Genomic DNA, 24,171 nt, shown 5'->3' with positions numbered 1-24,171 from the left:
AAAAAAAAAAGCAGTGTATATCTCTTGCTGAATATTGTCTGGGCAATAGGTGATCTTCTCGGGTATGAGATGTTAATCACAATGCTGATATGCCTGTACGAGATGGAGACTGGAGGCCTATGCTGATTTCTCAAACCCCGCAGGGTAGAGAGCCTAAAGTGGAGACCCTAAATCTCTCCTCAGAACATGTAAAAGACACTTTAAACTGCTAAACTTGGCTAAGCAGAAGCTTTCCCAGGAAAGTGCTTATCCCTGGGATCACTCCTGAAGTTGCTATCCACTTAACCAATGTGCCAAAACCAATCTCGCTTATGCCCCTGAGGGCTAAGGCTGCAAGGTATCTCAGTCCCCGCCTTTAGGCTGCTCAGTCACTAGATTACTAGCTCCCACCTGATCCTTGCTCTGCAACCCTGAGGGTGGAACTTGACAGGGTACTTCTCTCACAATGGCTCCGTGTGGCCCATGGATGAACACAATTAGCTCAGTCTGGGGCCCTATACAATGCTCAAAGTCCTCCATACTCTTGTCCAAGTTCTCCCAAGGTAGTTCAATTGAATGCCAAGTCCACAAAAACCAAAGCAGCTCACAGGTAAGGCCTTTCCAGTTTGCAATCTCACTGCTGCTTTACTTTACACCTGCCGGTAGGATTAGACTGAATGAACACACACAACCACTTGCCAGTTTTCCATGGCTTTTGTCCTCCTCCTGGGATCCAGAACTCTCTTGCTGACTCCCTGTGTCCTCAAAGAGATGTTTATGGTCAGATCCCACAATCCAGAGATGCCCGGAGTCCTGTCTCCCCAGACTCAACCATGCCCGGTTGCAAGGAAGCTGTTACTTGGCCGCCATCTTGCTCCTCCTCTCCATTTTTTAATTTTATTCCCAAACAGATAGAAATGTTTGATTAAACGTTTATCCTTTTTCCTTGGGGTACAGCCATTCACCTTTCTGAGCCTGTTCCACAGTTCACTGTGACCAGGAGACTGAGCTCCAGCCAATGGAATGTGGGTAGAAAGTGGGAATTCCATTTAGGCCTGATCCATAAAAGCCTCTCACCACCATCCTCACTTATCTTTCCCCTTGTGCCTGGTGCAGATGACCATTCACCTGGGAAAGCCAGTTTTAAAGGTGGGGCTATGATAGAAGAAACTGTGATCCCCAAATCACTGCCAATCAGGAACAAAACACCCATTTAGGTTTCTGAGAGAGAGAAATGATCTCTTATGGTGTTGAACCACTGAGGCTATAGAAACCAGGTTACCTGAACTAATCTAAGACAACATTATTTACTGAAAGTTCATCCAATCACCACTAATTGCAAAGGCTTTATTTATTTATGTATTTATTCATTGATTTATTTTAGACAGAGTGTCACTCTCTTTCCCAGGCTAGAGTGCCGAGTTATCAGCCTACCTCACAGCAATTTCAAACTCCTGGACTCAAGTGATCCTACTGCCTCAGCATCCAGAGCACCTGCCCTGATAATTTTTCCATTTTTAGTAGAGACAGGGCCTTGTTTTTGCTCAGGCTGGACTTGAACTCCTGAATTCAAGTGATCTTGCTGCCTCGCCACCCAGAGTGCTAGGATTACAGGCTTGAGCCACTGCTTCCAGCCTATAAAATACGGTTACATTTAGCAGACACTGGAGCAGCACATAGAAGCATGGTTATGGCATTGTCTTATGAACTATAAATTTTACTTGAGTCTTAGGTTTCCCATAAATGAAATGAAATCAATGACAATATTGTACATACTCAGCTTTCAATACATGATAATTGTAGTCAATGTTGTTATAATTATCATATGCTAAGCTCCCTTATGCATGGGTCTATTCTAAGTCCATGATATATTTGTCTGTTCCTTGTTTCCTTATTGTGTTCTAGGTCTTGCTTTTGGACTCAGTTTTCATGTGGTTAGACTTAGTACCACCCCAATATTTAGGCAACTGGGCCTCTACTGTGCATCTCAGATTTTATAAGGCCCTCCGTTGGCTCTTCTTTAGCCCCTTCCTAGGCAGTGAAGAGTCTATGGGACCTACCCAGACTTCATCTCCTCTCCTTCAAGACTATGGACTGTGGGCGTGACATTCAAGAGAATTCCCTGTGCACCTGGCCCCTAGGCCACTCCCAGAGCTTGTGCAGGTCTATTCTCTGGTTTCTACCTCCTCAGGCAGATCACAGTTCTCAGGAGAGCTGAGGGCCAGCCAGTAGAAGCCTGCTTGAGGTGGGTTTGGATGGAACTCAGACTTGCAGACTGTGGTTTCAGTGAGTTCCCTTGCTGAAGATAAAGATGGAGCCAATGGTAGGAAGAAAAGGGGCATGGAGCAGAGAATGTAATTTACAAATCTGCCTTTGCACTCCTATGTAGCTTCTGCAAAGTGTAAGGAATCCCTTGGCTGGATCATATCCTTGGAAATATGTGGAGTTTTTTTCTTTTTCTTTTTCTTTTTTTTTTTTAGTTAACATCTGTGGGAGGAACGTTTCAGAGTCCTCACAACAAACAGATTTTTATTTTGTGATTTCATTTGACTGCTGATATAGCTGGGAATAAATCAGACACTAGTTAAAGAAAAAGAATTGAGTTTGAAATAATTGCTCTACTATTTTCCAGAATTTGGATTTCCTGGTGAGAGGCACAAGGCAATCTAATTCTCATCTCTCCACTTACCCACTCCCAGAAACCTTTAGGATGTTCTCTTTACCCCTTGTATATTGAAATTGTGATCTCATATGTGGACACCCAGCTCTGCATCCTTCTCCATTGTTCCTGTCTGACACTTATACACATGTTTTGATTCCAGCTCCTGTCTTGATTCAGTACAATAACAATTCAGATTTTCTCTGGATAGTGGTGTCTTTGTCCTTTGAAATGCCAATTATAAGAATTACAACTTTCTCGACTAATTCTCATCATCATTCAACTTTTCTTTCATCCAGTTTCCCATCAGTGCTCTGAGGAATGCATTGTGTCCCTGGACAATGTCTACTACAAAGTCTTTCTGTGGGTTTGTAACTAATTAGAATATGTGGCAGTTAGCTGTAGCTGCATAACAAATAACCACAGAACACAGGGATATTGAACAGTGAATATTTCTTGTGCATCAGCAGGCTGCCTAGGAGATGTGCTCTCATCTGGCCTTACCTAGGGCAGCTCAGTGTCACAAATCCCTCATCCTACACAGAATAGATGGCTGGACCCCATATGTCTTCCCAGGGATGACAGAAATTCAAGGTCAGTAGGCCAAATGATACCTTCACAGCAGCTTACATTTTGGCTGATTTCCTATTGACCAAAGCCAGACACATGCTGAGCTCGGGGTTGGAAGATTACACCCACCTACTGAGTAGTAGGGCAGTGCAAAGTTGCATGGCTGAGATGGTGGATACCAACAAGGGTAAAGAATCAGGCCATTAATTTCATCATAGTCTGAGTAGTGTGTATGCCCTCTTGTAGTACCCATGCTGTCAACACCAGCATCACATGTGGAAAAGATGGACATTACACATATACAGGCCGAGAGTGAGTGTCAGGGCCGTCCCGGGTGTTTCTCTTCCACTACTGCTCCACCTCCTGCCCTCCTGCTCTACCTGGTGCTGCCAGTAGGTGCTCAGGTCAGGCTGGTCATGGAGGCTCCTGACGCTGGAACTTAGAACATGCTGCTCAGAACACAGAATGTCAGCGAACACTGATCCCTTCACCTTGGCAAAGTCTGTAGTCAACACAAACCTCCCAGAGTAGCGGACCCTATTCGAAGGACCTGACCCTGAACTGCCCTCATGGGCAGTTATCTGGACAAATCTGGCCTGCAGCAGCCTGTGCCAGCTCAGGAGGGCAGGGACCTGCTAGAGAGGCCTGACCTCCGCCCACCCACCTGGCCCTCACCTTCCATCCTGTCTGCCATGTTTACCCCTTGCTCCCCACTCCTCTGCTCCCAGCCTCCAGGAGGCCTTGCCACAGCGACTGTGGGATGTCCTCAAAGTGCTACGTGATGGTACCTCGAAGATGGGATCCTCTTTGACAGTCCGGGTATTCCCGTGTGGGGGTACTTCCCAGGGTGTGCTGGGATGGCTGCCCCAAGAAGAAGACCCGGCTACCTGTTTGTCATTTCAGGTGGATAGGCCGCCCGGGGACTGTGAGGATCCCCCCTCCTGACAGAAAATGGACTCATTCTGCAGGACCAGAGCAGGTGATCAGCTCAGCACTGCCCTCACTATCACACGATGTCCCAGACCCAAGTGCCAAGGAGACTGTCCCAAGTGCCCTCGAAGACAGGATGGAAAATACAGTGAGGGGGGAAGACCAAATATTTGCTGATGGCCAGAAAAATACAAGAAGTTGCCATGACAGCAGTGGGACTGGACATTCAGGCCTTGAGCCCCTGGTGGCCAAAGGAGTCCCAGCTCCTTTGCTGCCTAAGCCTGAGTGTCTGAAGAATGGTCCCAATTCCCAGAGCTCAGAGGACCCCTTGAATAAGAGATCATGCACATCTTCTGCGAGCTCCTTGGGCAGCAGTACACATGTGGCATCCCTGTCCCCAGACGCAATGCCATCACCAGTTCCTACAGCTCTACCCGAGGCTTCTCACAGCTCCAGAAGAGAAGCGGCCCCAGTTCCTCACCCTCCTTATCCCGCTCCAAGACACAACAGAGGCCAGCAAAGAAAATAAGAGGAGAAGAGCTGTGTCATCATTTCAGTTCCTCAACTCCACCTGTCACAGACAAGGAGTCCCAGGGAGAGAAGGCTGCAGAAACGACCACGCGGAAGGAACAAAACTTCTGCAGTTCCCCATCTACAACTCACAGCTCTGGGCCACGAAAACGGAAGTTTCAGCTGCTACGTTGTCCGCGAGGGGAACCTCTGACTTTGCCTCCACCTCCCGAGCTTGGCTATTCAGTCACTGCTGAAGACCTGGACTTAGAAAAGAAAGCTTCATTCGATTGGTTTAACAAGCTTTTGGCAGACACGACTGAAGCTGCCTCCACCAATTCCACAGTCAAGATGATGGAGGTGGACCCACCAGACACTAACACCACCACCAATTGCACAGTCGAGATGATGGAGGTGGACCCTCCAGACACTGACACCAGGTCACACCAGGGGATATCAGCAGCCCCACCTGCCAGTGAAGACGTTGAGATGAGTGAGGATAGCCCAGACCACACAGCCACCATCTCTGGGTTGACAGCTACAACCCAAACCACCAGCAGTGGGACCAGCGGCTCTGTGCTGGGCTCCTACACATTGGCGGCCTCAGCAGTTCCAGCTGGCAGCAGGGCCTTGGGAATCAGTGTGGCTACCCCAGGTTCTAGATCCACGTCAGGACCTGTAGCTCTTCCAGCGAAGACATTTACCAAATCCCAAGCCCTATCTGCCCCATCTGCCACCGCCATGCAAGGATTTCAGTTTGGAATGCTGAGTACCCCACCTTCTAACCCTCCATCTTCTGCAGCACCTTCTGTGTCTTCCTCATCTCCCCTGAGCAGTGTGAGCTGCACCAGGAGCAGCGTGAGGAGCGCCACCCCTTACACTGCACAGCCCTTTCTCTCTGGGGCACTCCCTGCCTCCACTGACAGCTTTGTCCCAGCCCAGATCTCCATCGTCCAGGTTACCAAGTTTACTCCCAACCATACATCAAGCACAGTCACCACCTCTGGATTCAGCCAGTTCCCTCCCAGTGCTGTCCAGACAGCCAGCAGCAGCAGCTCCGGTGGCTTCTGTAGATTGGGCGGCACCCTGACCACCTCACGCCCAGCCTTCACCAGCCAGCCAGTGCTGACCATCAGTTTTGCCTCAAGTGAGAAACTTCCTCTCCCATCAAATCCAGGAGCCAGTCCCCAGCCTGCATATAAGGCCACTGATGGGCCACGACGCCGGGCTCCCAAGCGACACCTTCCCCAAGCTGTGGCAGCACTCTGGCAAATGAAAACTCTGCAGCCCCACCCCCAGCTAAAAAGCCAAAACTAACCCCACGCCAGCCCTGAGAGCCATCTTTGCTGGCAGCTATAAGGTGCAGCCCACTTGGATGTCTGTGCATTTGATAGGATTGGGAAAGACTTCTTATCCCTAAAACATTTCCTTACTTGGCTTAACTATCAGAAGTGGCTCTCTTTCTTGAGTTCCCTTAGGGCAGTAGTTCTCAACCTTCCTAATGCCATGGCCCTTTAATACAGTTCTTGTGGGTCACGACACACAGGTTGAGAACCACTGCCTTAGAGGACTCTTTCTCCATTTCCTGCTGCTTTGTCCCTTGTAGGATATAATCACAGTGTGTGCTGCCTTTGCCATTTTCCTCCTTTCTATTCTGAGTCAAGGCCTCATCTCCCAAACTCTCTGCCACCTGGCCCCTAAAGGCTTGCTGGCAAAAGACTGTTAGCATGGCAGAGCCAGGGGTGAGCCACTTCCCTCCATGAGGGCAAAGCTCTTAGAGCAGACAGGACACCCACGCCTGCTGTCAGCTGCCTCCTACCCCATCTCCCTGGTGGCCTCATGGGGCCGTTGTCTGCCTCTCCAAGATGATATGTAGGAGTCCTTGTCCTGTTACTTGTCTGATGCTCCTGCCTATGTTTGAGGAGAAATTGAATTGTATGAGTGGCGGCATTTTGGGACTTAACTGCTTCAAGTTTTCTGGGGCCCAGCTATCTGAAGGTGGACAGTACAAGCACTGTCTGGCTGCAAGTGCTGACCCTGAATTTCAAAAGGTTTTTGCCTTTAAGGACTGGAAGACCTGGATGGTGGGGGTGGGGAGGCGGGGAGTAAATACTTTCCAGTGACAGCTGGGTGCCCATAAACTTGAAGCAGTTGAGCTTGGCACTCCCAACATGCCAACACTCATACAATTCAATTCTTCCCCGAACATTCATAGGCATGAGCATCACACAAATATCACAGGACAAGGCCACCCACATATAATCTTGGAGAGGCAGACAACGGCCCCATGAAGCCACCAGGGAGGTGGGGTAGGAGGCAGCAGACAGTGGGCCTGGGTGTCCTGCCTGCTCTAAGAGCTTTGCCTTCATGGAGGGAAGTAGCTCACGTTTGGCTCTGCCATGCTAACAGTCTTTTGCCACCAAGCTCTTAGGGGCCAAACTGCCAGAGAGTACCGGAAATGAGACATTGATTGAGAAATGGCAGGAGGAAAATGGCAAAGGCAGCACATACTGTGGTCTCCAAGATAAAGCTAAACTTCAAGATCATTTTCAAACAATGAAATCCTACAAGGGATGAGGGCGTATTACCCTCCACTTATGAGAACTCACTGGGGGCTACCTCACCCATACTCTAAGTTACAAAATCTACCTTCCTGAGCTGTACTTTCAGGCTGTATCTTAGTGATTTCCCCTCCAAGAGCCCTGTCTGGTCATTTCCCCTTTCCTGCTTTATACTACAACCAAATGCTTAGGCGCAGGAGCCCCACTGTCATGCCCATCCTCTTTGGGAGAAGAGTGAATATGAGTGTCATGCCAACTTTTCTGAAGATTGTTCTACGATTGGGATTTTGCCCATCACCTGTTAAGAAGACCAACATTTGGGGTCACATACTAATTTAGAGTATAGTTTGTTAACACTATTTTCATTGTTTTAAGGTGTTTACTATATTTCTTTGAAAGCTGAGGATGCTGAATGATCTTAAGTGAAATGTTAATACCTTTTGTTTTGATGTATTAGAATTTAGGGTTATAAAAATCATAATAGGTGTTCTTAAAACAACAAGAAAAATACCTGTGTTTCTGTCACCACTTCCAACATACGAATGTTTCCATAGATTGTTTGCTTTATAGCCATCCTGTTTGTGACAGAAGCCCTACTTCCAATTTATCTGTTTCTTATACAGTGGTTTTGTTACATCTAGTTACCTAGATGCTCTTTGGAGATTTTTTGATACAATTTAAGGAAGATGGCTAGATATCTGCTTTTGGAATCAGAAAAATAACAGGAATATTTATCATATTTGTGTATCTGTATGTATTTTTATACTATCTTTGATACCTTACACGTTGTTTTCACAATTTACGTTGCCATCACCCTGAAGAAATAAAAGCACTTCCAAAAGGAAGGTTTTTAAAAACAAAATTCTGAGAACAAATTTTAACTTTGTAAGATAAATAGTCAGAAATTGAACCCTCAGTAATAACCAACATTGGGAATATTGATATATTGTTTGACAATGTTGCTTCTTCATTTGCATGGAAGTTGACGGTCAGGTACATAAAGTTAATTTTTATTGTTCAGAATAAGTTATGTGAAAAGATGTAATTTTATTTTCAAATGTATGCATTGTAACCCTCAGTTTCAAGCTGTATAAAAAATTAAATTGGATTGTATTACTGAAAAGTGAATTTTGTAATTCTCCTATGTCAAATTATACCTAATTTGGAACAAGGGAAGTGGCAACCACTAAAAGATGGGTTCTCTTCTCTAAATGGAGGAAAAGTCTCAGCAGAGCAATAGGATAAAGTGTTATGTTAAGTATAAATATTTAAAAAATGAAAATAAAATAAAAAAGGAAAAGATAAATACTTAGATGTTCAGGGGATCCCAGGGCCACCCTCACTTCAGACCAGCTGGCTATTAATTTTGGGGTTCCCACAACCACCTTTTTGGTCGAAAAGACCAAATGACTCACAGAATGCCAGAAAGTGTTATATTTGTGAGTATAGTTTCTTAGAGTGAAAGGATGCATATTAAAACTGCAGAAGGAAGAGACACCTAGAGCAGAATCTGGAGCAGGTCCAGATGTGCAGTCTCATGTTCTGGGAACACGTTCCCCTCCTAGTATCAACAAGGTGAGGCAGTACACACAGAGTCCCGCCAACCCAGGAAGCTCAGTCGAGCCCCAGGTGTTCAGGCTTTTTTGTGAACTTGATCACATTGTGTGTGCATAGCTGACCATTAGCCTTCAGCCCCTCATGGTCAGAAGTCATATGGCATGTCCCAAAGCCCCCAACATACATCACCTTCTTAGACTGTCTCATGGCTAAAGCCCCCAGGCAGATAACGATGCTGTGATGAGGCAGGACACTCCAGGGACGTTGAGATTTCCTCCCAGTAGCTGAAGCCAAAGACCAGACCTCTCTCCAGGTGAAGAGAATTTTTTGCCCCACACTGCCCCGACTGTATCGGGGAAGACATGTTCACCCTGAGCTTCCTTGCCCTGTGTACCTACCATGACACTATCCATAAACATCCTGGTTTTCCTCTCCTTCTGGTCGTGGGGTTATGCTTCCTTCCTTTAGCCCTTTGAAGACAGATGTGCCCTAATGACTTGCCTTAGTAGAGGAAATGTAAGAGGAAATAATGAGAAGGAAGAAACTTCAGAGTCAACATAGGTTCACCATGTTCCCTTCCCTGATCTCAGGAGCCTGTGGAAACAGGTTGGGATGAAAGGCCCATGAGCCTGGGACCCTGAGAAACTAGGAAGAAGTACTCCTCACCAACCCTTGATACACTGTCCACATCAGTCAGTGGTAACCGTTTGTTGTGTTAACTGCCTAAGATTTGGGGATTTTTTTTTTTTTTTTGTAGAGACAGAGTCTCACTGTACCGCCCTCGGGTAGAGTGCCATGGCGTCACACGGCTCACGGCAACCTCTAACTCTTGGGCTTACGCGATTCTCTTGCCTCAGCCTCCTGAGCAGCTGGGACTACAGGCGCCCGCCACAACGCCCGGCTATTTTTTTGTTGCAGTTTGGCCGGGGCTGGGTTTGAACCCGCCACCCTCGGCATATGGGGCCGGCGCCCTACTCACTGAGCCACAGGCGCCGCCAAGATTTGGGGATTTTTATGGTAGCACAGCATATAAAAAAAAAAAAAACAACGTTGCCTAACTCCCAATAAGGCCTTTGACCATCCCTAAGTAATCTGGGCAGCTGCTTATTTCTATGTTTTCACCAGCAAACTTCAACCCAGGACTTACTTGATTAACACTAGAATGGGACCCTCATGTCCCACTCTGCAATTTCAAATTCTCATGTAATAATCATTCAAGTGTGAGACTCTGTATGCCTACAGTCACTCATAGCAACATGGTTGAGAATGGTGAAAAACGGGAAACACCAACATGTCCGCTAATAGGAAACTGGTTAAATGCATCCTATTGTGCTGTTATTAAGGTATTGCCTGTCAGCTCCAAATTCACACTTCATTGCCTGCTCTATGACAATGGACCCGGACCTAGGAAACTGTTTTCCTTTGCCAGAAGCAGGGATGTCCAGCCCTGTCAGCAGAGGGTACTATTCTCCTCCCATTCCAGGGGTGGCTTGCTCACCAAGCTCCTGGAGAGCTCACTGCTTACTCCAGTGCCTGGCCCCAAGCGGTTTTTCTTTCTGCTGCCTGATAGGCTTCTGCTGTTTCCACCTCTCAACCCTGACCACATTAGGATAGCCAGGAGCCCCAGATTGCGTGGGCCTGTGTTGCAATGAATCTCTGCCCTTCTTTGGTGGTCAGGCTAGCCTTTTCTAATCATGTGCCAGGATCTCAGGCTGAACAGAATCTGAATGTCTAGGCTGCCAGATAAAGATAAACTGCTTCAGCTGCTAAGGACAATCAGGATTCATCAGATGATATTGACAAATCCAACTGCTGACTTTCTATTTTTACTTTAGCTCCAATTTTACTGTGTTCAGACATCTCCTAGGAATCTCGTAAAAGGTACATTCTGATTCAGTAGCTCTGAGGTAGGGCTGAAATTCTGCATTTCTATAAAGTTCTGAGGTGATGTGGAAGCTGCTGGTCCACATACCATCCTTAGAGAAGTGAGGAGTTAGCTTAGCTTTGAGCTCATTTCTGTAATATAATCTTTCCTTTCCTTTTTTTTTTTTTTTTTAAACAGAACCTGCTGCTGAAAGCCACCACCTGAGTGCAGAATTCCATCAGGAACAAATGAATGCCAAGTTCGCTTTGTTAGTATACATAAATATGAGGAAAGAAATCAGAATGCTCTGGATTAACAACCATCCCCAGCTGATGATGACCTTTGCCACTAAGTACACTAAAACAAGAGAAAATTATTTTCTACAGCATATACCTAACCCCTCTCTCCCCTCAACCCACACTATGGTCTTCTGAACCACAGATCAGCAGTCATTGAAGTGTATCTGTGAATATGCTCCCATCAGTTTGGTTTTTATTACGGTATGATCCAGTTTGTTTCTCTGTAAAAGGCAGAGGGGTCAGGGATATTGTCCCATTGGGGTCAGCGAATATTATCCCATTGGTGTCATATTGACATGAGGTGCAAATGAACGGAATCACTGTTCATCTGACATGGAATTTGTCTTATTATCTCCCAAAGCCTATACTCACAATTGATAATACAAATAATTAAAATGTTCACATTCATATGCAATGCCTTTATCTTTCAATTTTATATTTGATCCTTAGGAAACAACCAGTAAGTAGTTAATTATCTTCCTCAGTTCTTTTTTTTTTTTTTGAATATGTTTTTTATATTTTTTTAAATTAATATGAGGTTACAATATTTAGGTTACATTGTTCCCATTTCAGGGTAAAGTTCCTGAAGAACTTTGTAGAAGAGCCCCTCAAAGGGTGTGTTATACACCCCGACAACATGCACATTAGGTGAGATCCTGCCTCACACACTCCCTCCTTCTGCCAAATGCCCACACCTTGCTTTCCTCTACTTCTGAACTGGACTATGTTAGTGTGTTATTAAACTCTACATTGTTTACATTTACCTGGATGAAGTTGAAATACATTCTTCTTAGTAAAGTATTGCAAGAATGGAAAAATAAATATCCAATGTACACCATACATTGCATCCTAGTGTGCCAGTTATTAAGGTCATATGAAATCAGTATATAAACAATTACATGCTCATAAGTGCCCTTTCTGATATATAATCTAATCTAAGACTAGTCAGTCCTATGTCAACATTAATCCAACCTTAGCACAAACATAGTAAAGCATTCACCACACAATATGGCATTGGGAGGTTCTAAGTACACCACTTTGCCCCACTACGGCCTCAGTAAGTGAACATGCCCTCACACCATATCTTTCAGTGATATGGACCAACACACAGCTCCCCTTTAGGGCTGTTCTGACTACAAGCACTTTTCATGTGTATGCACACGATGTCTGCCTCCTGCTTGCACAAGTCTTTAAAATGGGAGACTCTGTCCTACTCACATGGCAGGCTTCAGCTCAGTGCCTGACAGTAATACATAGTGGTAAAGACTGTGGAATCCAGCAGCACCTGTGGTTCAAAGGAGTAGGGCACCAGTCCCGTATACCAGATGTGGTGGGTTTAAACACAGCCCCGGCCACAAACTGCAAAAAAAAAGGATGTGGACTCCATCCAGACTCCCCGCCTTCATAGGCCCAGCTCTCACTCTTACTGAGGCATTCATCTTACTGAAACATGGGACTGTAAAGGCATCTATTGATACTTTAGTGGATTGTTATAAAGATTAATTGACCAGATAGAAAATGCTGGCAACTAAGACGCGCTATATAAGACTCAGCTATGATTATCAGCAGATATGTAAAATAATTAGTCTTTCAGAAACAAGAAGAGGATCACATTCATCAGATTATATAATATTCGTTTCTCAGATTCTCTTGTGTTTATGGATTTATTTTATTTTCATTATTTACACACACCAATTGATGCATCATGAGTGTAAAAATTTCATTCATCAGAAAAAGACATCGTTCCAGGGTTGGTCACTTTCCAAACACTGAAGATGAATCTGGAAAGAAGAGAAAGAAGGTATCCACAAATGAATTTGGTATGACTTCTAGCCTGAAGGAGGAGAAATAAGAAGAATTCTACTGCAGTGCAGAAGAGGCCAACCAAAACATGTGCATGCTAATCATCACCTCTGAGGGCTTCTGTTTGTCACCTGCCCAGCATCTACTCCTATCAGCTGGTATTGGATGTCTTATTTCATCAGGGAACCTCCCCTCTGCTCAGTCCCAATGCTTCACAGGGGCTGACCTCAATGAGATTCAGCTGGGCTGGTGACTGGACCTGGCTGATCTGAGAATTCAATTCCCTCCATGACAGCATCTGGTTCAAGAGCGTACATATGCCCAAGACAGGGCAAAGTTTCAATTTGGAGACTTCTATGCACGTGTTGAAAGTAAAATCCTCTTTCTTTCCATGATGACATTACAACTGTAAGGCTTTAAATATGCAGTGGAGCCATCCCTGGAGGGAAACTGGCCAAAGAGAAGCCAATACAACAGAACATAAATCAAAGAGATTGGGGTGGAGGAAAGAATAGATTGGGTTCTTATATGGTTTACCTTGATCTACCTATGCCTGATTGACTGGTGGACTTTGTTTCCCCTGAGCCACTGAAGTACTTTGTTTTACTTATTCCAAATGGGTTTTCTGCTGTTCTAAACTTGAAGAATGCAAATAAATAAAAAATGAAAAAGTTCTAAATCGCAAACTATTTTATTCAGCCTTAACATTACTCAAAAGTGCTTAAAAACAAAACAAAGCAAAACCCCAAACCACAACACCATCCATCAGTATTTCAACAGGACAGTACAAACAAAACCAGTAGAACAAGCTCTCAAGGGCAAAAGCTTTAACGACTTAAGCAACAAAAATGGAGTATAGAATTATAACTCATAACATAAGCTAAACATCTTTGAGTTCATAGATATTTACTACATAGATAAATTAATAAGTGGAGGAGAAGAGAGAAATCTTCCATTTTGAATAAATGGTGTAGATATTGTACCCTAATACTCGGGACCACAACACCCCATTTCATAAGTGTGGGCTTGACATACTGACTTCCTTCCAATGAGCACATGATGGAAGAGGGAACAAAGAATAGCTTGACATTGGAGAAATCACACAAACATTATGGCAGCCAGATGAGCAAGGTCCATGTCCAGAGTCATAGATCATGTTGACAGTATGTATCCTGATACAATGTGATGAAAGTGGCACTTTCTATCTGTGATCTTCCTCCCAAAAATGGATACTTGATGTTATCAATATTGGTTCGTTAATTAAAACAAATGTACCATAAAAGTTGTTAATGTAAGGATTACATGACAACTGTGCAGGGGGGTATTTGAAATCTCTACATTATCTGCTGAACTGCTCTGTAAATATGAAACTGTTCTAAAAGGAAAAGTCTGTTAATACTGTGATTCCATGTACGATACCATCAAAAATACTAAATACTTAGGATGAAGTTTGAAAAAAGTTGTGTAAGACCTGGACACTGATAAGATATTACTTATTAACACTTGCAAAAGTGAAAAATTTAAAGTAATTTTTACAAACAATAAATAGACACACTGAGACAAAAACAAAACCAATGATTTCTGCTTCATTTAGGCAGTTTGCAAGTAAGTCATGTCCAAAGACATCAGAATTGCATTTCAAGCATCCAAATGAAATGGTGGGAGATAGAATATTGATCTATGTATGGTTAACTTGTGTTCATTCATAGTTCATTCAGTAAATTTTTTTTTTTTGCAGTTTTTGGCCAGGGATGGGTTTGAACCCACCACCTTCGGCATATGGGGCTGGTGCCCTATCCCTTCGAGGTACAGGCACCACTCTCTTTTTATTAATTTTAATTAAAATCATAACTATACATTTATGTCATGATTTGATATATAATGTGGAATGCTTAAATTAAACTGATTAACATCACCATTACCTCATTTACTTATTTTTTTGTTTGTTTATTTATTTGTTTGTTAGGGGGGGAGTTAAGACATTTAAAATATACTCTTAGTTAATTTGAAATATACCCTTGCATTGTGCACATTAGGTGAGATCCCACCAAATGCCCTCCCTCCTCTGGCCAATTGCCCTCCCTCCTTCCTTCTCTCTCCTCCCCTTCACTAGACTAAATTTGTCTTTTATCACTCATATGAGTGTGTAACTCTTTATACATTGGTTTCATAATAGTACTGAGTACACTGGACACATTTTTTTTCCATTCTGGAGATACTTTACTAAGACGAATGTGTTACACTTCCATCCAGGTAAACATAAAAAATGTAAACTCTCCATCTTTTTATGGCTGAATAGTATTCCATAGTATACATAGACCACAATTTGTTCATCCACATGTGGGTTGATGGGCATTTGGGTTGCTTTCACCACTTGGCAATTAAGAATTGGGCTGGAATAAACATTCTGGTGCAAATATCTTTGTGGTAAAATGATTTCTGTTTCAGGGGTCCTCAAACTTTTTAAAAAGGGGACCAGTTCACTGTCCCTTAGACCATTGGAGGGCTGGACTGTAGTTTAAAAAAAAAAAAACTATGAACAAATTCCTACGCACACTGCACATATCTTATTTTGAAGTAAAAAAACGGGAACAAACACAATCACACCGCAGCACGTGGCCCACAGGCCGTAGTTTGAGGACCCCTTTATACCTAGTAATGGAATTGTGGGATCAAATGGAATGTCAACTTTCAGTTCTTTAAGGATTCTCCATACTTTTTTCCATAAAGGTTCTATTAGTTTGCAATTCCACCAGCAGTTTAAAAGTGTTCCCTTTTCTCCACATCCACCCCAGCATCTGCAGTTTGGGACTCTGTGATGTCAGCTAATCTTACGTTAATACAATAAAGTCACTATTCTGTAAAACAACAACTAAAAGAAAGAGGCTCTACCCTATTTCATCTCTTCCTTTTCTGCATGGTGCCTCATAGGATCTACATTCATTATCTCTACTTCTTCCCCTCAAATTCCTAAGGATTGTTCATCTAGTCCACCTTTCAACCACAATCTACCCTGAAGCTCCTCTCCTGAACAACTTCAGTGATGATCCACCAATTACCACAACAAAATGATGCCCTTTAGTCCTTGATTTTTCAATGTGTTGGTCATATTTAAGTTTTGTGTCAGGCTGTCCTTTCAAAAAGGCCTCTTCTGGCTAGGCACCCATAGCACAGTGGTTACGGCACCGGCCACATGCACCAAAGCTGGTGGGTTCGAACCCAGCCCAGGGTCAACTAAACAACAATAACAACTGCAACAAAAAAATATCCTGGCATTGTGGCAGGTGCCTGTAGTCCCAGCTACTTGGGAGGCTGAGGAAAGAGAATCACTTAAGCTCAAGAGTTTGAGGTTGCTGTGAGGCCATGGCACTCTACCAAGGGCAACATACTGAGACTGTCTCAAAAAAAAAAAAAAAAAAGCCTCTTCTCCCCTTGATTTCAGCTCACTGTTCCCTTCCAAATCTGCTTTTCTTTGTGCATTCCCAATCAGGATTCGTGGACCCACCATGCATTTCTTACAGCTGAAATAAGAAATTTTGAAGCCATTGTTGGTTTCTCACAAGGACCCCCCAACACTCAGTGAATTCTGGTTCATATTCCATATTCTCTTTTATGTCATCTGTTTTATTGTACTAGTCTATTCATTTCCTGACTCCAGCCTGCTCCTGAAGTTCCATTTTCCACTCTCCTGCAAGGGTAATTTCTCAACATGTAAATCTGATTATGTCACTTTCTATGTTGAAATCTGTTAGCATTTCCTCATTGCTTTCAGATTACATCTGCCTGCTAGTATTTTATCTTTTCTTAGACCTCCCAAACACTATAGCTTTGATTTTGATTCAGATGATCTCATACCAATCCCATCAAGGAATTACCTTTAACGTAGTGGATAAATAGCCTCATTTTTTATTTTTTGCAGTTTTTGGAAAGGGCAAGGTTTGAACCCACCACCTCTGGTATATGGAACCAGCACCCTACTCCTTTGAGCCACAGGTGCTGCCCCTCAAAATGTAAATTTTCTATCAAAGTTTATGGACTTTTCTCTCATATGGTTGATCAGGACAGAAAACAGTGCTTTCAGGAGGGTAAGAGAAAAAAGTTCATGTTTTCACTATTAGAAAATCACTATGGACAGAGAACTCAGAGTGTGCTAGCATATCACAATGAAGCCGGGAAAGCGGCCTGCAGGATGAAGTCTAAGGCGCTCAGCTGAAGCAGCGCAGATGACCTAATGTGCATAGATCACATTCTTTTCCGCACCACCCACGCTTGATTATCTAGTTAAGGTTTCACCATGATGGTGAGACTGTTTTTTTTTTTTTTTTTTTGTAGAGACAGAGTCTCACTTTATGGCCCTCGGTAGAGTGCCGTGGCCTCACACAGCTCACAGCAACCTCCAACTCCTGGGCTTAAGCGATTCTCTTGCCTCAGCCTCCCGAGTAGCTGGGACTACAGGCGCCCGCCACAACGCCCGGCTATTTTTTGGTTGCAGTTCAGCTGGGGCCGGGTTTGAACCCGCCACCCTCGGCATATGGGACCGGCGCCTTACCGACTGAGCCACAGGCGCTGCCGATGGTGAGACTGTTTATCTCAGGAGACTCTGAGGAAGTAGTCACACATAGATAATAGGTGTTGTGATATTGGTAAATGTTACTTTGATAATATGTTTTCCTTGATGATTCTCTTAGATATTTTGTTAAAGTGAAAATTACCTTTATGTTGTTTAAACATTTTTACATTGTTAGAACAAAGACTGATCATATTTTCTGTCAGAGAAAGTTAAAATTTTCTAGATCTGTTTCCCAGTGTTTTCACTATAAAAATTATAGAACTTTAACTGAGGCAGAACAGTCTTTGAGAGACTACTCTCGCTGTTCTCCAGAATTGCTGACCTTCTCCCAAATAAAGTTCGATGGACCTAATCCCCATTTCTGCATCTGACTACCAGTGGCAGACAGATGGACCGTCTTCATCCCATAACCCACAGAGACATTGAAGTAGCACTGATGTGCAAAATGTCTTACTTAGTCTTACCCTGGACCACCCTTATTGGTCACTAAACCTTCATTCTCCTGGAAAAGTGAGGAAGGGCTGGGTTGGACTAATGTCCTCAAGACTGATAATGAATCTGAGATGTTCTGGGAAGAGGACCAATAAAGTCTGATCCCAAGGAGAGGAACCACTACAGGGGCCTTGAAGGGTCATTTTATGTCTTACCTGGATAATCTCCAGCTATCTTCTATTTCTGGAGAATTTAACTTTATCCTCACATACCATCTTCTAGTCTTTAAATTTGACCATTTTGAGATCTACATCATCCCCACTTTGTTGAGAAAACTCCATTTGGATCTTCTTATTTGTGTTCAAGTCTCTAGTGTATGAGTTTGACCCTGTAGTAACCTCACCTTGCTTTCTCTGCAATCATCTCCACCCCAACTAAGTTGAGCCCATGCATGTATACATCATTCCTTAGAGTTGTTACTGTAACCCATTTAGGGAGTTTCAGATGTCCCCGATACCCTTTCCCACCCCCACCTGGACTTGGGGTTTGGTCCCAGCCCAAACAGCAAAACCAGATGCTGGGCCTGGCAGATCTGATTCAGATACAGATGGCATTTCAAAGTCTCACCACCTTCCTTCTTTATCCACAGATCATTTCTCTTAGGCCTCTTCGCTCTCGAAAGATAATGTGGGTGGAGGTTGGGAGTAAAGGCATTTCTGGATCTTGATGTTTTTCACGAAGGAATGGTCAGGATGCAGTCAGAAGGTTTCTTCTAATCAATTGAGTATCTCAGACAAAATTCTGTAGTGAAAAGGGACTGAATGGAATGTTGTCTTTTATTGGCAGCTTATTGCAATAGTTTTCATTACAACAGAAGAATCTATTTTTCTCTGACTTGGTGATACGTACATATTCCACACATCTCCTGGGGCAGCCCAAGATGGAATATTGGTACACGTATTCTAAAGACAGCAGGAAAATAACAGAGACCACAGGTTAGACTTGGGATGGGATAGGGAACGTGGCTGAGTAAGCATCATCTCCCTTCCCTCTTTTCCCCTCAGGTACAGCCTGAGACTTGAAGGCCCTTCCACAGTAGGAGCAGTCTTCTCCCAGGGCAGCTTACCCCTGCTCCCAGCATACACATGCATTTACAGCAAAGGAGCTGTACCAACCATGCTGTATTAGGATCTAAAGCATCGAATATCAGAGATACATTGGGAATTAGAAGGCCACCTATTAAAACACAATCATTGTACAGCTGAGAATTTTGAATTCAGAGAAGAGGAGTAACATATTCTAGACCATCAGCTGAGTTCCTGCCAGAGCTAGTGTCACTAGAGAATTCTGACTCTAGATTTGGTACTCTTTTTATCCCCAGACAAGTCATAAATGTCAATCTCTCATCCCTCCCCTTTCTCTTGCCCCCACCTTACCTCCAGTGAAATGTTGAATATACACTTCTTTGGTCTGGCATGCAAAGTCAGGATATTTGGAATGACAGAAACCCGAATTCTTTCTGCAGATGTTGCCAACAAATTCATCACAGGAGGTGCAAAGTGTAGATTTCCTTGTAGGTTCTGGATATTATGTCAGAATCACAGGGTGAGACCAGGGGAGAAAGAAGGATCACTGATGCAGGAGTCTGCCTTGAGGCTAGAGCCCTGGATTTCCCTATCCAGACTTATAGGGACCTCTAAGGACCCTCTCTTCTAGGTGGATCCCTCTCAGCCAAGTCCAGGTCTACAGGGAATCTCACTTTAGGAGACACGAAATTAACAGGAAGCCCTCTCTTTTTATCTTGTCATCTTTGCCTATAGCCCTGTTTTCTGAAGGGGACACTGAGATGGACATTTAATTGCTGCTAACACTGGACAAGGTTGGCTGAGAGAAAAGATTCAGGATTCAGTGGGGGGAAAAGAAAGAACAATATCTGTTTTCTGAGTTGCTTACCAAGTCCTAGGTCTTGGTTGACATAAACAGCGCTATTGCTCTCTGATTTGCCCACCCATAGACCTGCAAGGATTCCTTATCACTCTTTCCTCTAAACTTTCTCTCTCCACGGCTTTACCAGAGTTATAGTTTGGTGGGCAGCAATGACAGTAGGGTCCCTAGGAAGAGTCTTCATGGTGAGGAAGGGAATTTGCCCCAGCCAAGGGCTCAGAGACCTAGATGCAACACACATTGTCCCTATAGCACCTGCTCCTACAGATCAGGACTTTCAGGACATTACTCCCTGACCCCATCAACCTGTTCCCTTTGCCTTCCTGCCATGGGACTCACCTTCCATGGGAGACCAGCAAAAAACCAGGAAGGCTCCTGAGAGCAGGAGGACTAGAAGCCAGTCCATATATGTTGGGGAAAGAAGTAGAAGGAAAGAATGAGGCAGGCACTCAAGCTCCTGGAGGGACTTAGTAATAGTGAGCCGGACAGGATGTGGGATGGAGATGTGGTTTCCTTCTGACAAGTCATTGATTAACTCCACTTGTTCTTCTTTCCCATGTCTCTTGACTAAGTTATTTTGGTCTCCTGCTCAGTGAGGCATGACTTGGGCTGTAAAAGGTACAATTAACTTACTTATTTGGTGGTGAGGGGCGGGGTCCCGCCTCTAGGAGAGTGGGTGTTTTGCTTCCTCTTCCTGTTCCAAAGTCAACTCAAGGCCTCAACCAAGGAATCTGTATAAGAAGAGGTGACCCTTAGCCTAGTATCAGGGGAAGAGAAGATAGCTTTGCTTCACAGACATGTAAGTGCGTAGCATACCTATAGGTTGTGCTACAGTCCCTGATTCAGCCATATTGCACAGCACTGGGCTGATGAAGGGGAGACCATTTGGGTGAACATGAGGAACTAGCCCACCTTATACTGATTCTTATTAGCATGTCTGATAAGAATGAAGTTGTAGATTCCATATCCAATTATTTGAAAACAGGTCCACCACAAGGAACCCAAGATATAGACATATCAGATTTTTCCAAATGGTGAGACAACCACAGGATAGAGAATCTAGGAACAATACTCATCAGTTCATAGCTAGGACAAATTGTAGGCAGGGAAAATAAAGGAGAGAGTTGGTTGACCAATTTGCAACAATTTGATTTTACTTATGTAAACATAATTAAATTCATTGTATTAAGGAAACCATGGCACCTATTCAAAGCAAAGGAATCTGAATGGTTGCCAACACTCCAATATGTTTTATTCTTCTTTCATCCACTTCTCTTCTGACAAATCATTCACTAACTCTACTTGTTCTTCTTTCCCTGTTCTTAGTCCATGTCTCTGGACTAAGTTATTTTGGGACCATTTATGTGGCCACAACCCAAGTCTAAACCTCAACTTATTTAGCTTGGCTAAAAGAAGCTTCTTTTGAAGTCTTCTAGTTAGCTCTCTTTTTAAATATGAGATATAGGTGAATTAAAAACTTATCTGTTCATCCAAGAAGCTTATTCTGAGGCCCACAGCTATAGAGCTAAATTCCCTTCAGAAAGTTTCATGGCATAGTCCACCTAATAAGACTAAAAGCTGTTCAGAGGATGAATCATTCACCACTGACTAGGATGAGAAAAGCTATTCCTTCAATGGTAAGATTCTTTAACATCTTTCCAACAACTGACACAAAAACTTCAGAAATGTAAGGAATTGAAGACCTGTATTCATTTAGTGCAAAAATGCAGTTGATGTGACAGGGAAGGGTTGGGGAGGAAGCAGAGAAAATTCAGGAAAGACACGGAATATCTAAAGCATGGCTGGATGCTTCAGTTCTCTGAATGAAAGACACAAATCCATTTTATTTCTTAAAGAAATAATTTACGGGTGGCGCCTGTGGCTCAAAGGAGTAGGGCGCCAGCCCCATATGCCAGAGGTGGCGGGTTCAAACCCAGCCCTGGCCAAAACTGCAAAAAAAAAAAAAAAAAAAAAAACAAAGAAAAAGAAAGAATTTACTAGCGTGTCTCTAAATTCTAAAAATAAATGTTTAATTTGGTTTGTTCTACATAACTGCTCCGGTAAATATTCCTTGTTGACTAGTTGCCCTCAGAGAAGTGGGAGAAGGAGTACCACCTTTCATACATCAGACCAACAAGAGGGGGGACCCCAGCTTCCTACACAGATGGTGTTGCCTCTCTGAGACTTGGTTTTCTTATCTGAGAAAGGTCAATTATAATTCCTACCACAGGGTTGACATGGGTATCAAATGATTTAAAAAGAAAATTACCTCATGTATAATTAATATACACACAGAAACTTAACCTAACCCAAAGCAGAAACATTACACAAGTAAGAATTACTGGAGGGCTGAGACGAAATTAGGATAAATTCAAATATCTTTTTAAAAGCATAAAACAATGAGGAAAGAAAAAGAATGGTAGCTTAGAGCAGTAGTCCTCAACCTTTTTTGGCACCAAAAAAGAGACCGGTTTCACAAAAGACAATTTTTTTTAACAGACCAGGGGACAGGTGGGTTGTTTTCAGGGTATTTCAAGCTCATTACATTTATTGTGCACTTTATTTCTATTATTATTACATTGTAATACATAATGAAATAATTATACAACTTACCATAATGAAGATCACTGGGAGCCCTGATTTAGTTTTCCTGCAACTAGATGGTCCCATCTGAGGATACTGGGAGACAGTGACAGATGAGGCTTCACTTGCTCACCTGCCACTCACCTCCTGCTATGTGGCCTGTTTCCTAACAGGCCTAGACTGGTACTTGTCTATGGCCCAGGAGTTGGGGACAACAGGCTTAGAAGAGCGGTAGTAAGAAATGGTGGAACTTAGGAAATTACTTTGAAGGTACAGCCAACAAAACCTGCTAATAGCTTGAAGGGGGGGTGGAAGATAAGGAAAGAAACAGGAGGAATCTATCATTGCCCCTACGGTTTAGCATGAACAATTGGGTGGACTATGCAGGTATTTACCCAGATGAGAAAGAATGTCTGAGCAGTGAGTGGTGGGGGAAAGCGCAATGTGGGGATGAGTTAGGACGTGAATCAATAGTTTGTTTTTGAACATGTTAAGTGGGAAATGCTCGGTCAAGTGGAGATATAAAGAGGGCAGTTAGACATCAGAAGAAATTTTAGAGAGGAAGATAAAAATGTGTGAGTCTTCAGTATGCAGAAAATGTTTAGTGCTATAAAATGACATAACTGGAGGGCAAGAGAGCCAGGGCCTGAGCAAGGTTATCAGTTCCTTAGCCTTAAGTTTGGGTTACTGAAAAGAAACAAAAGAATCTGAAACCCAAGCTGCCAGGCATTATTATTATTAGCAATGTTGGTATTACTATTGTTTCACGTAACTTTTATGTGCCTACTTGCATAGAGGCTCTGCTAAACAAGTACAGTCTTTTCTCTTTGGTTTTTAGACTGCAGCCTGTGTTTTCTCTTTGGTTTTTAGACTGAGCCACCTGCAAAGAATCCTCTCAGATGAGTGGAGTTAAATTTGTGTCCCTTCTGGGGAGAAATCTAGAAAAATGGAGGCCATAAGAATGATGGGAGTGCCCCCGTGAGGTCCCCATAAAGCCAGAATGTGGCACTGATTGGTGGGAGGCAGGACAGAAACAGAATGGTAAATTACTGTCAAGTACTGAGGACTAAATATAACCTGACAATTAAAAAAAAATCTCATGCTCCCTATAGCCAAAATATGCCCTGTTATATTCGTGATGCTAAAATTTTTTTCTTTTTTTTTTTTTATTAAATCATAGCTGTGTACATTGATATGATCATGGGGCATCATTCACTAGCTTCACAGACCGTTTACCAAGTTTCACATATACCCTTGTAAGATGCACCGCTGGTGTAATCCCACCAATCCCCTTCCCTCTACCCCCCTCCCCCCTCCCTCCCCTCCCTTTCCCCCTTCCCCCTATTCTTAGGTTGTAACTGGGTTATAGCTTTCATGTGAAAACCCTAAATTAGTCTCATAGCAGGGCTGAGTACATTGGGTACTTTCTCTTCCATTCTTGAGATACTTTACTAAGAAGAATATGTTCCAGCTCCATCCATGTAAACATGAAAGAGGTAAAGTCTCCATCTTTCTTTAAGACTGCATAATATTCCATGGTGTACATATACCACAATTTATTAATCCATTTGTGAATCGATGGGCACCTGGGCTTCTTCCATGACTTAGCAATTATGAATTGGGCTGCAATAAACATTCTGGTACTAATATCTTTGTTATGATGTGATTTTTGGTCTTCTGGGTATATGCCCAGTAGAGGAATTACAGGATTGAATGGCAGATCTATTTTTAGATCTCTAAGTGTTCTCCATATCTCTTTCCAAAAGGAATGTATTAATTTGCATTCCCACCAGCAGTGCAAAAGTGTTCCCTTTTCTCCACATCCGTGCCAACATCTCTGGTCTTGGGATTTTGTGATATAGGCTAGCCTCACTTGATGCTAAAATTTTTGTACACAATCAAAGGTACAT

The sequence above is a fragment of the Nycticebus coucang genome, chromosome 6 (assembly GCF_027406575.1).
Source record: "Nycticebus coucang isolate mNycCou1 chromosome 6, mNycCou1.pri, whole genome shotgun sequence".
Lineage (NCBI taxonomy): Eukaryota > Metazoa > Chordata > Mammalia > Primates > Lorisidae > Nycticebus > Nycticebus coucang.
Note: the sequence above shows the minus strand (reverse complement) of the source record.